General features: G+C 41.7%; 1 protein-coding gene across 1 annotated transcript in view; it reads right to left on the bottom strand.

Moving 5' to 3' along the window:
• Nucleotides 1-11,600, bottom strand: part of LOC116318805 (neurocan core protein-like) — a 48,686-nt gene extending 37,086 nt beyond the window's left edge. The window contains exon 1 of the mRNA XM_031737955.2: nucleotides 11,208-11,600. The gene's annotated coding sequence lies outside the window, so the exon portion shown is untranslated. The remainder of the gene's footprint in view (nucleotides 1-11,207) is intronic.
• Between the last annotated feature and the right edge of the window lie 2,922 nt (nucleotides 11,601-14,522).

Genomic DNA, 14,522 nt, shown 5'->3' with positions numbered 1-14,522 from the left:
TGCCAAACTAAGCTGTCATTAAACAACTATTGAGTGTGCAATTTTTAATAGTGGGCAACCATTTCCATTTTGGACGACTGAAAAGAAGCACAGACCCCGCAGCGCCACACACTTTGAGGCATCCCATCTCTAAAGGTGGGTTAGGCCCTCGTGACGGGCTGTGACAGATTGGGGTCGAGCCGTTGGGCTCTCTGCATGTTTAAGGCCTGAACCATTGGTTGAGCTGGCTGGGTGGGTGACAAGAGATTTCTAAAGGCTTGGAGAGGGTCGTGACACTGAGGAGATTGCCCAGACTTGAAAACGGAGAGCATTGGAGAGCGCTGTATCGGAGGGCCTGGGACTGGCAGGGGCCCAACAGTCACTACCCACACCAGCAGAATACAGAGCTCAGTCTGTATGGGTGCTACATGACACACAACACTGTATGCCTATAGACAGCAGCCATTCAAAGTGTTACCAGAGGGGATTTACAACATACAGTGAACCGGTCATCCAATCACAGCAGCGAATGCTAACCAGTACCACCTTTTGTTAAGGATGAGACATCAGATGTTGTGAGCGCCTCCCTCTAAATCGCCCCTTTTTACTTTAACAGGCACAGTTGTGTCTTGAAGAGAAAAGAGCCAGAAGACTCTAAAATGCTTCAGTGGATTTCAATGTGGATGTCCAGCTGACACATTTTCCCGATGTTGTCTGAATAGGATGCATTCTCAGAGCATTGTAAGAGCCGGCGAGGGGAGTGACAGAGATGCAAAGGGAGCTAACAGGCGAGCCTGGCAGACCTACATCATGGCGCAGTACTAAGCTGTGAGTCTGCTGACTGCACTCATGATCTCATGATGCAGGCATGAAGGGCCCCTTCCCCCCCGTCCCAAATCTCCTTCAGGTCTTCAGTTGGTAGGACACTTGGTTGTTAAAAAAGCAGGAAAATATCAGCTCCTGCTGCAGTTACATATAAATGTTTGCAAGCACAACGTGGCAACTTTACGCCTGCAGCACCTCCGTCATGCTACATGTTTCATATGCTCCAAAGGTTTACTTAATCAGGCCAGGCTGGGACCAGTGTGACTGTCATGAACATGTGCACCACATCACGAATTGCACAAAGTACACTACTACATTACTACACTGCAAAAAAGTCTTGAGCAACAACTTATTTCTTTATATTATGATTCCAGGCAGCCAGAGTTTCTGTCATATTTGAGCAAAAGTTCTCCGTGCTTTCTAAAAAAGGTCTTTCACTCATTTTCAGTCCAGTCCTTGTACCTGATTATTTTCAGAGGAATTTGCTTGTTTGTTTTCTTTGTTTGTTAAACTACTTAATACTGACTTATTTGTGCATAAAGAAGATACTCTCTCAAGGAATTTTTTGTTAAATCTGCAAAAAAAGTCTTAAGATAGATGATGCAATTTGATAAAAAGGGTGAGTCTCAAAGAGCCATTAATCAAAAACTTGGCAAGTGTGGGACAAAAGAAAACTGAAATTTTTAACTGAGAGTTATAACTTTAAAAAATAGGACAAAAGCCAGCAAAGACCTGAACAGGACCTGACAGAAGCATCTGGGCCTTCAGTTGATCTACCTTTCACTGAATCCTCATCAGAAATGCTCTCAGTGGAGGATTGGCTATCTTTGGTTCCTTCATTAAGAAAGGAAACAGGGAGAAAATGCTGATCTATGCCAAATTACATATGAACTGGTCTGAATATCAGTGGCAACAGGACTGAAGAATTAAAAATTGAAGGTTTTGATATAATCTTTTGTCAATATGTGCAGGAGAGAAGAGGACAGAGGTCCACCAGTATGTGTCTACAGCCATCTGTACCACATGGTGGAGGCTCTGTCTTGGTTTTGGGCTGCATTTCAGCCAGTGGTTGTTGGGAATCTTGTCAAAATTGATGGAATTAGAAAAGTATGTTCAGATTTTGCTCCACCGTGCAGCACCATCTGCAAAGTGTCTGAATGGCAACGTCTTAATTTTTCAGCTTGACAATGATCCCAAACACACTGCCAAAGCAGGAAAAGCAGAGCTGGATAGAAAAACACACAGTGAAAAACTATCAGTCATGGATTAGCCTCCCCAGAGCCCAGACATCAACATTATTACAGCAGTGTGGGATCATCTTGACAGAGAATGGAAAAACAAAGTCATTTTATCAGCTGATGTTACAGATAGTTGGACTCTAATCACTGAACACTGAGTTCGGTGAAATTATGTCTTCAGAAGACTTTCTCATGTTTCCAGCTCACTTTTTTTAAACTGTAAAACTCCAAAATATGTTTGATGGCAACATCATGTACTTTTACATTACTATACTAATAGCCATCATTTAGCATGAGAAAATATGGCTACTGTACAAAAAGTCTTCCTTCTATTTCACGGGCAAATAATAAATGTAACATGTTTCGTGAAATAACTCAGTTTGATTTCTGATCATAGTAACATAAAGGTTAGCTTCATTGCTTTGTATATTTTAATTAATCTGTCTTCACACTGATGAGACTGAGTTGACAGAAGTTTAAGACTGGAGAAGTATGAACATGTCTCACTAATTCCAGAACAAAACAGAAGTATTGTTCTTCCACTGCAGCAGGGTGGGAGCTAGCTGCATGCAGCTTGTCAATAATACACCGTATAACCAGTTATTGCAATTTGATTTCTGTGTTTGTGTTATGAAAAATTTGAAGTTCATATTTGCTTTCACGGTAAAAAATAAATAAATAAAAAAATCACTTCATGCTCAACATTTGACTGAACCTTCGGGGTTTGAGCTCTTCTTTCACTTTCTGAGTGATGTAAAATCCAAGCGTTAATATAATTTCTTTTTTTTTTACAGCAATCTGCAAAATCTTGAGATGACAAGAGGAAGCAGCACAATCAATGTCTAGCAACGTAACATAGTTTAAGAATTGGCCCGAGGACAGAAACAGAAGCAGTTTTACAGAAACGAGTCAAACTGTCTGTCGCGTGTCTCCTACTGCGAACCGACAGGAAAAGGTGATTCCTGTTCTCCCCTTCTTCTTTAATCATATCTCACAAAACCATTACCTCCAGAGAGCAGCCGAGTGAGGAGCGGAATAACAGCTCCGGATGAGTGACAGACAAAGTGGTGAGAGGAAAAAGACGAGGGAGACAAGAACGAAAGAGGAAGGTCATTTTATCAGCATTATGACAATAACACACTGCCACGGTGGAAGGTCTAAAAACTGCCTCAGTAACTCTGTAAGTCTTCTTAATTAAATGTTTGTGAAAAAAACAACAAAAAAACCACTGAGGCCGGACTATCCTGGAGACTCTGCATGATTGAATCCAACTTCTCCTAAATAACTGCAGAGAAAAGAAGAAAAAATCCAAAATTGCATCGTTGATGTTGGACCATAAAAGAGGCAATAAAACCAGAGAGCATGAACATTAATTACTCAAGAATTTAAAACAACAACAAGGAAGAAAAGAAAATCTGAATCAAGTACTCGATAGCCTTCACACTCAGTGTGCCTGTGTGGTCACTGATTATACTCAGAGCAGCTAATGACTCACAGCTCTGGCCTGGGCTTCAGCTGCAGAGAGGACACTGGAAAGCTGCTGGTCCCTCCGATTCAAGATTACACACTCATCCTCTCACACTGACACCATTGATCGCTGGGACGGGGGGTTATTTAAAACAGCTCGATAACACGCTCAGGAGAGGCCGAGGTAAAATTTGACTAGATGTGTGTCCAGTAAAGTGGAGAAAGGCAATTTAGATCAATCTGAAGGATCCTTGACGCACAAGTCCAGTGAGAAAGACACAGAGAAGTGTAATGACTTAGGTCAGGACTTGGCTTTGCACAAGTGTAAGTAGGTTATAGGCTGCAACAACTTTACTCTTTCTCTGTGTGTGTGTGTGTGTGTGTGTGTGTGTGTGTGTGTGTGTGTGTGTGTGTGTGTGTGTGTGTGTGTGTGTGTGTGTGTGTGTGTGTGTGTGTGTGTGTGTGAATTATTCAGTGAGACAACATGCAGCAGGTACCAAAGAGGAAATTTACTGTCGTGATGTTTAATGTATGTGTCGCCAGTGATTTGTAGGTACCTGAGAGAGATTGACAGCTCTTATACCATCCATCTGTTTCCTACCTTCCTGTAGTGTTATTAAGCTGCTGTGGAGCTGCACTCGACAGACCTGCAGCAGATGATCTCAGATATGCTCATTTTCTCTCTCCACCTCTTCATTCTCAGCCTCTTTCTGTCACTGCCGTATGTGTGTTGGTGTGTGCGTGTGTGAGAGAGAGAGAGATTTGGTCAGCCAGCTGCGAGTTGGACAAAAAAGTCCATTTAAATGCATTTGATTAACATACGAGGGAGACGCATTATTTATAAGTGTGTAAGAGTGGAGCATTGTAAGGTAGCTTTCAGAGGAAAATAAAGACGGACAAACAGCAGATTCTGTGTAGAGTCAATCACTGCTCTGAAGCAAATGCATCAAAATATATCAACATCAGAGGAGAAATATTGTGACTGTAAAGTCTGTATATAATGGAGAAGAATTTGCCTGTGGATTCCAGAAGACTTCAGGCAGGCTAAATGATATAAAAATGAATAAAAATCTTGAGATACAGACATTTTTTACTATCTCACTATGTAGGTGAAATATTTGATAGTTTTCACTGGCTACAGTACTGTGCAAAAGTCTTGAGTTGCCTCTTATTTCTTTATGTTTTGTTAGAAAAAGGGGGAATATTTGCATTGATTTATTAAAACGTGCAAACCGACAGCATAGAAGGCAAAAACAGAGTTTGTATAATTGTAACAAGCCTGAAGTAAATACTTGGTCTGACCACTTTTATTCTTCAACACAGACTCATCTTTCTTGTAGTCTTCGGGAGTAGTTCTCCAGGTTTCTTGAAGGATATTATATTGAGACCATTGCTGATGAGGCTTCAGTGAACAGCAGACGGATCAACTGAAGAGCCAGATGCATCTCTCAGGTTCTGTGTCAGGTCTTTGCTGGATTTTTTTCCCTATATCCTAAAGACATGAATTTTAAATACTGTTCATTTGCTGTTGAGAAGTTTTTTTTAAAAAAATTAAGGGGACGTTGCACACAGTGCCAAGTTTTCAGCTAATAACTCTTTGGAAATCACTTTGTTGTTCCAAAAGATACCATGTCATGTCTGTGTTATCTTTTGTAGATTCAACTAAAGAAATGTGAACAAATTACATGTTTGGTGACAGGCTGCTAGTAAAAAAAAGTCCCTAAAGATACAATCTTAAATTGGTTTGTTGCTAAGTTGTCTGTCTATATCTACAGGGAGTGCAGAATTATTAGGCAAATGAGTATTTTGTCCACATCATCCTCTTCATGCATGTTGTCTTACTCCAAGCTGTATAGGCTCGAAAGCCCACTACCAATTAAGCATATTAGGTGATGTGCATCTCTGTAATGAGAAGGGGTGTGGTCTAATGACATCAACACCCTATATCAGGTGTGCATAATTATTAGGCAACTTCCTTTCCTTTGGCAAAATGGGTCAAAAGAAGGACTTGACAGGCTCAGGAAAGTCAAAAATAGTGAGATATCTTGCAGAGGGATGCAGCAGTCTTAAAATTGCAAAGCTTCTGAAGCGTGATCATCGAACAATCAAGCGTTTCATTCAAAATAGTCAACAGGGTCGCAAGAAGCGTGTGGAAAAACCAAGGCGCAAAATAACTGCCCATGAACTGAGAAAAGTCAAGCGTGCAGCTGCCAAGATGCCACTTGCCACCAGTTTGGCCATATTTCAGAGCTGCAACATCACTGGAGTGCCCAAAAGCACAAGGTGTGCAATACTCAGAGACATGGCCGAGGTAAGAAAGGCTGAAAGGCGACCACCACTGAACAAGACACACAAGCTGAAACGTCAAGACTGGGCCAAGAAATATCTCAAGACTGATTTTTCTAAGGTTTTATGGACTGATGAAATGAGAGTGAGTCTTGATGGGCCAGATGGATGGGCCCGTGGCTGGATTGGTAAAGGGCAGAGAGCTCCAGTCCGACTCAGGCGCCAGCAAGGTGGAGGTGGAGTACTGGTTTGGGCTGGTATCATCAAAGATGAGCTTGTGGGGCCTTTTCGGGTTGAGGATGGAGTCAAGCTCAACTCCCAGTCCTACTGCCAGTTTCTGGAAGACACCTTCTTCAAGCAGTGGTACAGGAAGAAGTCTGCATCCTTCAAGAAAAACATGATTTTCATGCAGGACAATGCTCCATCACACACGTCCAAGTACTCCACAGCGTGGCTGGCAAGAAAGGGTATAAAAAAGAAGAAAAACTAATGACATGGCCTCCTTGTTCACCTGATCTGAACCCCATTGAGAACCTGTGGTCCATCATCAAATGTGAGATTTACAAGGAGGAAAACAGTACACCCTCTGAACAGTGTCTGGGAGGCTGTGGTTGCTGCTGCACATAATGTTGATGGTGAACAGATCAAAACACTGACAGAATCCATGGATGGCAGGCTTTTGAGTGTCCTTGCAAAGAAAGGTGGCTATATTGGTCGCTGATTTGTTTTTGTTTTGTTTTGAATGTCAGAAATGTATATTTGTCAATGTGGAGATGTTATATTGGTTTCACTGGTAAAAATAAATAATTGAAATGGGTATATATTTGTTTTTTGTTAAGTTGCCTAATAATTATGCACAGTAATAGTCACCTGCACACACAGATATCCCCTAAAATAGCTAAAACTAAAAACAAACTAAAAACTACTTCCAAAAACATTCAGCTTTGATATTAATGAGTTTTTGGGTTCATTGAGAACATGGTTGTTGTTCAATAATAAAATTATTCCTCAAAAATACAACTTGCCTAATAATTCTGCACTCCCTATATGTGTAAGAGCAACAGTGATTCATCCCTTGAGTCGGGTGCCTTTTTTATGCTTGACTCCTCTGAAAATGGTGAGGTACAAAGACTGAAAAGGAGTGAAAAAGCAGCCAAAGAATAACTGAATGAATGACCTTCAGAAAGCCTGGAGAACTATTGCTCAAGAGCACTTTATACAACTACAAGAAAGTCTAAATGCTTGGAAGCAAAATGCACGGAAACGATGGGTGGTTCAAGGCTTTGTACAGTTAAGTAAGGAAGTTTAAATAATTACATTTTGCTGTACTTGGTACTAATTAGATACTTGCTGTACCAAATATAACTTACTGAATCGTAGTTTCAGCTTGAAAGCTTAACATTTTTTGCTATTTGTAACATTTAATGTGTTTTTTTTTCTTCTGACAGGAGAGTGCACTAACATTATACTTCTTCCTTTTTCCTCATGTTTCTGATATTCAGTCTCTGTCCATCTCTGTCCACTGTCAGGCTAATCCTCCACTAATAGCACCATCTCTCTGCTGCTTGTTGCTGAGATTAAAGCAAAATAAAAATGCAGGTACAAAACCAAAACAATGAGCTAAAATAGGCTGCAAACAGCACCTTTCATGTTACAGTCCTTTATTCAGTTTTATCATAAAGAAAGAAGCACATTTACACACGGAAATGTTTTGTAATTCAAATGTGTAATGATTTAAAGGTCAAAGGTCAAATATAAGCATCGAAAGGCTGTTAGCATGCTGAAGCCAGCTGTGTCTGAAGGAGAACACAGGTCAAAGGTGAAGCCTCTGAGGTTGGCTCTGAGTAACAATGTTAACAAAGGATCAGGTGCTACCTTCTGTAGTATATTGGATCTCCGCACATTCCCTGTGTACGCCTTGCATCATCAGATCTACCGTAAACAGACCGCCGTGTAAGACCACAGTTCAGTTCTGCAGCCAGAGGTGGTCAGAAAAGTGAGTAGCTGTGAAATGAAATGGAATAATAGACCCGCACATAGACACGCTGGTGGGACATCATCCAAGAAGATTCCTCGTCTTTAATGATGTGCTGAGTCTGTGGAATATCAACTAGGCGAGGAAAGAAGAAGGAAAAAGCATTGTCCTCCAAGTGTTTGTCACCAGTGCCAAATGCCTGGAGAGTCTGGAGCCATCAGCTTATTCTCACATCAGCACTTAACAATAACAACAAAGAATTGCTGAATGGAGATATTTCAAACAGGGGGGACGTTACACATCACAACATAACTGTATTAACCAGCGAAGGTGTGGAAAATATTCTAATGTCTGTGTTGCGGGGCTGTTAAAACTTCTGTGCTGCCTTCAAGACCTTCTCCTCATCCATCTGTGAAACCAAACATTTGTCTTCCACCAGACCTTCGAGGAGAGCCCCTGGCCAAAGACAAAGAGAGGGCCCTTCTCTTTGTGTGGGTGAGCTGTTCAGCTGTGGTCCCATCTACGCTTGTAATGATTGGTCTCATGGGTTCCTTTAGTCCCTCCCAGGCTATAGACTGAATTTGATTGATGGATTGGTTTGCCCAATCCCCCTTGAGTTTTGGCTGCTGGGTACACAGTCTGCGAGAGGGTTTCAATATTCCGCAGAGTGACGGAGTTCGACAATATCCCAATCCAAGGACCTCAAAACACTGAGTATTCATTTCTCTTGCACTATTTCCCAAATGTTTGCAGTTAGATCACTGAGCTCTGAGATTTGGGAGCTGTCCAGTGCTGAAAACACAGACAGTTTTTACAACATTCGCTGTAAAGTCATTGTTAGTCCACAAACCTATTCCCCTCCAGGCTCCACACGGACCACAAAGCCCAAAGAGATCGTAAAAGCTCCCATTTTGGTTCACAGTTTAGTTCACAGATGAGCCCGTTGCTTATAAATTCCAGTTTAAAAAACATCAAAAAGAGATTTAAAACACTGCCCATCACATTCTGAGCCAAACAAAATCAGAACCTTTTAATAGATGCACAATCATACAGCAACAAGCCCGTGGCTCTCTCCGAGTTAAGCTTATTTTGATCATACCTAAGCCGCTATAAGCGAAAGCTGGTGCTCATTTGCATTTATATAGTCCCATTCTGTTAGCTATTAACACTGTATTAGTGGGGAATAGAACCCATAATCACCTAAGTGACATATTAGAGTTGGCACTTTCTAACCATAGAGAATAAAATCAAACCTTGACTGAGAATTACCTTTGGCTTTCCCTGACAAATATGCCAGCAGCAAGGTTCTTGAAACAAATTCACACGAGCTGAGACTAGCATGGTTTTACTAATGATTATTTTCATCAGAAAATAACACACAAAAAGAAACACAGCAGTTTCATTGATTGCCCACTGAAACCCAAAGATATTGACTCTGCAGCTCTATAACATCTGGAAAAACAGTGACGTTTGTCACTCAGCTACAAATAACTTACTGATTGTTTCAATAATTCATTTTTGTCTCTACAGAAACTGCAGAAAAACACTGAAACGCTTCTGCAGATTGTTTATTTTCTCCAGCCAAACTACAGAAATTCAGCTCATGTTCATACACAAGACAAAAAAAGCAGAAAAATGCTCACATAAAGCTGGAACTAGTTTTATGCAATGATTAATCACACTCTAGCATCTCTAAAAGCATCGCATATGAGCCTTTTTTTTCATCTTCCACTGATGCAAAGTGGCTCCTCAAATTGCAGACTGCTCACAGAGAGATGCACGATAAACAATACCGAGGCTGAATGAGTGCAAAGTGTGCAGCAAATAGACAGCGAGGCAGCTGAACTGAGCTCGTACTCTATTTTAGAATCAGACCCCTTTCTTCCTCACAACACCGCTCTCTGATCCCTCTGCTCGTATGAGTGCACTCATCTACATACACACTTCAACACGCAAACATACACGCAACTACTGCATGCGTGCCGGGGCTCATGGATGACCCACACACACATACATCATCTCTCAAGCGCGTGCACACACACACACACACACAGATCCGGACAGGATGAAAAATGCATGCTGTAAACTTTCAGCTGAGCCTCTTTGCCTCATTCCTCACTTTTCTCTTCTCGCCCCGTAAGCACCACTTCTCTGCCTCTCTGTAGTCTCTTGCAAACATTTTCCTGAGCTCCTCTATAACGTGTCGTTGCCTAGTTAACCTCGTCCTGCTTTATGGCACTGACACACAGCTGGTGGTGGGCGCACTAACAAGGCAAAAGAAGAAAAGACTTGGACTCCTCCAGGCTGAGGCGGTGAATGGAAACAGAATGGGCTTTATTGGGCTGCAGGGGCTCTCATATTCTCAGACAATACAGCTCATTCGTCAAGGTGACTTAAACTGTTCTCCTCCTTCACTGTGATTTGTACATGCCAGTGTTTGTTTACAGAGCGGGCACTCATCAATATAAAACCCTCTAAGATCTGTTCACCTACTTGGCACCAGGCAATCCGTCTTTTTACCGACACTTTTTTGTTGTTGCTTCATTTTTCTTCTCACATATTTTCAGCAAAGCAAAGTTGGCACGGGGTACTTCAGTGTAAAGATAACATACTGACAAGCAGACCCTGTGATCATTAGTAACTCAGATTCCACGGAGGATCTTTGATGTCAGGCGCCGGTGACAGCTCTGGAGATGGACCACGAGATCTGATTTTGGCAGTCATTCAGCACATGTTGTTTGCTCACCAAAAGCCTCTGATTTACATAATAGATTTCACAAACACCTGTTCAAGAGCTCGGATGCGCTTCCACAATTGCATCACCCGGCAGAAGGCGTCTTCACCTTCTGGTTTCCTTTCGTCCTGACATCTGTAGATTAAGATTTAAGAAGGTTTTTTGCGCCCGTGTGAAGCAGGTCTCGTGATATGAAGACAAGCTCTCCTGAGATGAAACCATGTAATGGGCACGCTAACGAGGTTACTCGCTGAGTTGATGATTTATGCATGAACATACATGGGTTGTAAATATAGACCAATATTAAAAGCTTTGACCTGTAAATAATTAAAGATATCCCAAACGGGTGCGATTTGCGCGCCTCTCAGAAGCTGGCGGTGATCGAACAGGAAGGCATTGATTGGTCCACAAGAAAAAAAATACTTTAATACTTTCTCGTATTGTATTTGCATATAATTAGAGCAATGTGAGAAAAACGTACCCATGTTTTTTCTTTTATTTTTTCTTCTAGCTGCTCTAAAAGTGCGTTTTTTAAACCAAGAAACACACACTTCAAAGCGTCTTCCAGCAGCAGAGCGGTCTCAGCCGCCTCCGGCTACCCGGCGACTTGAGACATGACACACTGACCAAATGACTGATTTCATAAAACATGCAAGTGAAGAACATTACATTCTTGCCTTTTCTCTCTCTCTCTCTCTCTTACCGTGTCTACCGAACCAAGGTTCGCCTCAGTGGTGCAGTCCTAGGGAAAGCAAAGCTTTGCGCCTCAGATCAGGTGCTCTCCAAAGCTCCCCGAGGGGTGCAGAGACGGCGAACGACGGAACAAGGGTGAAACAGCACTTTGCAGAGGCAGAACAGAGACCAGGGCGAGTGTCTGCACAAGCGCTCCGGGTCTTACTTTTCACTCCTTCAACATTATCCTCTCCTCACTGAGCAGCAGCCTATGCGCCGGTCATCCCGTTAGACGCCGATTTGTGCCAGATCGGAGCAGAAGCACTCACACAGAAAGAGAAAAAGCGAGAGAGAGAGCGAGAGAGAGACAGCAAGGTGCTCTCCCTCCGTCCCCCTCCTCGCCAGCAGCAACGCCGAGGGAGAGAAGCGGAATCGGTCTAAACAAAGAGGCAAGCAGTGACGGGCAGACGGTTCCAGCGCCCCCCATTCAAAGAGTGGGGATAGGGTGGCGGTGTGGGAGGGATTGAGGAGAGAGTGGGGGGTGAAAAAAGGAGAGGGGAGAAGGGATGTAGTTTATGTGACCATAATCCGATTCCTATATAAACCTCCGAGGTTGATCCGGGTCTGCGAATTAAATTTACCCATGAGCTCACAGTGACAGTCTGACCATCAGTTAACCCCCACCCACCCCAACACCCTCGTGTCACCTCGTGTTTCCACACATTTAATGGAAGAACTTGTGTACTTACGCGTATAACCCCCAGGCCTCATATTCTAGACAAGCTGAGGCTCTTGTCCGTTTAATTAACGTTTGCAGGGTTTGACCTTAATGCTGAGCAGTGTTAATTGTTAACCGGCTACATCAGACGCATCTCCCAACCTGGCAACATCTCACTGCTGCAACGGAGTGAGCACAAACCCAGCAGCAGTCGGCGGTTTGTTGCTGATGGCAGCTCTTGGCCATTTGGGGCTTTCTGACCACAGGTCCAGCTCCTACACTGATTCCTGTCAGTGATAAAGTGAGAAGAGCAGCTCACTCCTCTTTGTTATTCATCATACTGTAGGTCTGCAGTCTGTTGCTCCGTGCTCAAGATGGTTTTGAATTATGCATCTTCCCTTGTGTAATAGAGGCAGGAGTTGGTTTTCGAATCTTAATCGAGCCACTAATCATGATAATCACGATGACTGCGAATAAATTCTGTATATACTCTGTTTGATTTCATTCATTTATTCTTATAATAAGATTTGGAGAACTGAGGGGATTTACAGAGCTGGCGTGCGCACAAAAACCTCATATTTCAGATTTATCTGCGTAGAATTGAGGCCTTAAATTAGAACTTTGAACAAGTAATAAAGAATATGAGTTAATTTTCACCTTCTTATAGTAAAGCTGGCTCACCTGTTGGCCACTAGATATTGTTGAAGTTTGCTCAGACCTGTTCAAATTCATATTAAAGTGGAGATACCACAATGCAACTTTGGGAATGTGTAAAACAGCTTGTTTCAGTTTGACTCTTTTGATTTTTGAGTTTAAATATTCCACCTGTGAGTTTGTGCTACCTGCTTAAAACTACTTAGAGTAACATCAGATTTTATTCTGGCATCTTGGGCATCTTGGGGATAGCAAATGTATTCTAATATTAGATCATTGCAATAGTAAACATGCAAAGCCAGCAGGCATGGAGTAGCATCAGCATTCATGCAGAGTCCTGCAACCACATAATGAATGCAAGTTTAATATTTGTGATTTGGGCTGCACACGTTCCTGAAGAAAATATCTGACTCTGTAGCTGATAAATACTTAACAACAGCCGTTTTTAGCCTTGGGCTAAGTTTGATGTGATAGCAAGCAAACACAAGTAAATGTGAAAATGAGCATTTTTTTTCAAATGCTGCATTATTTGTTTGGGGGGGTTAACAATCTTTCTTTGTTTAAGAAAAGAAAAGAAAAGAAAAGAAAAGAAAAGAAAAGGGAAAATCAGAAAAGAAGAAAAAGAAAAAAGAAGCCAACTCAAAGAACAAGTCCCAAGAGCTGCAGTTCATGAGAGTTGCACTTGGGCCCGTCTCCAAACTAAGTCAAACCCACAGTTCTTCACCCCACAGTGTAAAACTGCCAGATTTCACAGCAGAAATAGACATTTTTACAATCTTGTCCAAGTAGCAGTTTTATTTACTTGCTCTGTCTTTTAAATTTCAAGACTACTGTATGGGGAATGAGTTACTTATATACAGTGGTGTTAAAATGTGCTTGCACCCTTGCTGATTTCCTGTTTTTTGTATGTTTGTCACAGATTTAAATATTAGACAAAGATAACAACTTTTCATTTCTAAATAAAGGTTTTTTTATTATTAAGGGGGAAATAATAAAGGGCTCAAGGTTGAGCATAAGTCAGGGGGTGGCAGGAGTGACAGGTACCCAGTGTGCTACACTCACACTGGGTAAAACAGTGAGTGGAGGCCAGTGTTGGTCAAGTTACTTGAAAAAAGTAATCAGTTACTAATTACTGATTACTTCCCCCAAAATAATCCCGTTACTTTACTGATTACTTATTTTCAAAAGTAATTAATTACTTAGTTACTTAGTTACTTTTTAAAAACACGATTTACAACCTGAATAGATAAACCAATAGATCTTTCAGCCCAATTCTACTTTTTCTGCATAATCCATCATACAAAATGTAATCAAATGGAAACGTCTCTTTTTAAAACTTTAAACTTTAATCTTTTACCTTTATGCATCAAGCAAAAATGTAATTATATGCAACATTCTCTGACTGGAAGAAATTTGTTTAACATTTAAACCTATTTTCTGCACATTCCAGCATATAAAATAAAATATTTTTTTGTGTTTACACTCACTCTTTCAAACAGATGCAAGTAAAACACAGCAGAAAATAAATAAAATCAAAGACTAGCAGTCCTGTTGCTCTATTTTCACCTGTAAAGCAGGAGTGGGTTAGGCGGAGGTTTACCCTGGTGCAGGTGTGCTGCAGCGGTCAGTTGAAGACTCCGCGAGTTTCTCTGTGAGTTTCACATTACGTCGTAGCGCAGTCGGTGCTTGCTTGGAAGTTTATGGGGGTTTTTCGCTGTAAAAAGAAGTTTTCTTCCCACGCACAACGGACACTAATGTTTTTGTCACTTTTTATGGAATCACACTCAAAATAAGGTCAGTACTTCCACGCTTTAAACGCTGCACGCTCATACTTCGATATATTATCCATTGTTGATCTGCACAGCTGTTGTCACGAACGTCGCACTCGCTTACGTCACTGTCATGAGACATTCTCGCAAAAAATCACCGTTTTAGTAACGCAGTAACGCAGCGTTCCTACGTGAGAGTAACGGT

Source organism: Oreochromis aureus, linkage group 18 (genome assembly GCF_013358895.1).
Source record: "Oreochromis aureus strain Israel breed Guangdong linkage group 18, ZZ_aureus, whole genome shotgun sequence".
In the NCBI taxonomy this organism is placed as follows: Eukaryota; Metazoa; Chordata; class Actinopteri; order Cichliformes; family Cichlidae; genus Oreochromis; species Oreochromis aureus.
The sequence above is the reverse complement of the archived record's forward strand: the minus strand, read 5'-3'. Positions and strand labels throughout refer to the sequence as shown.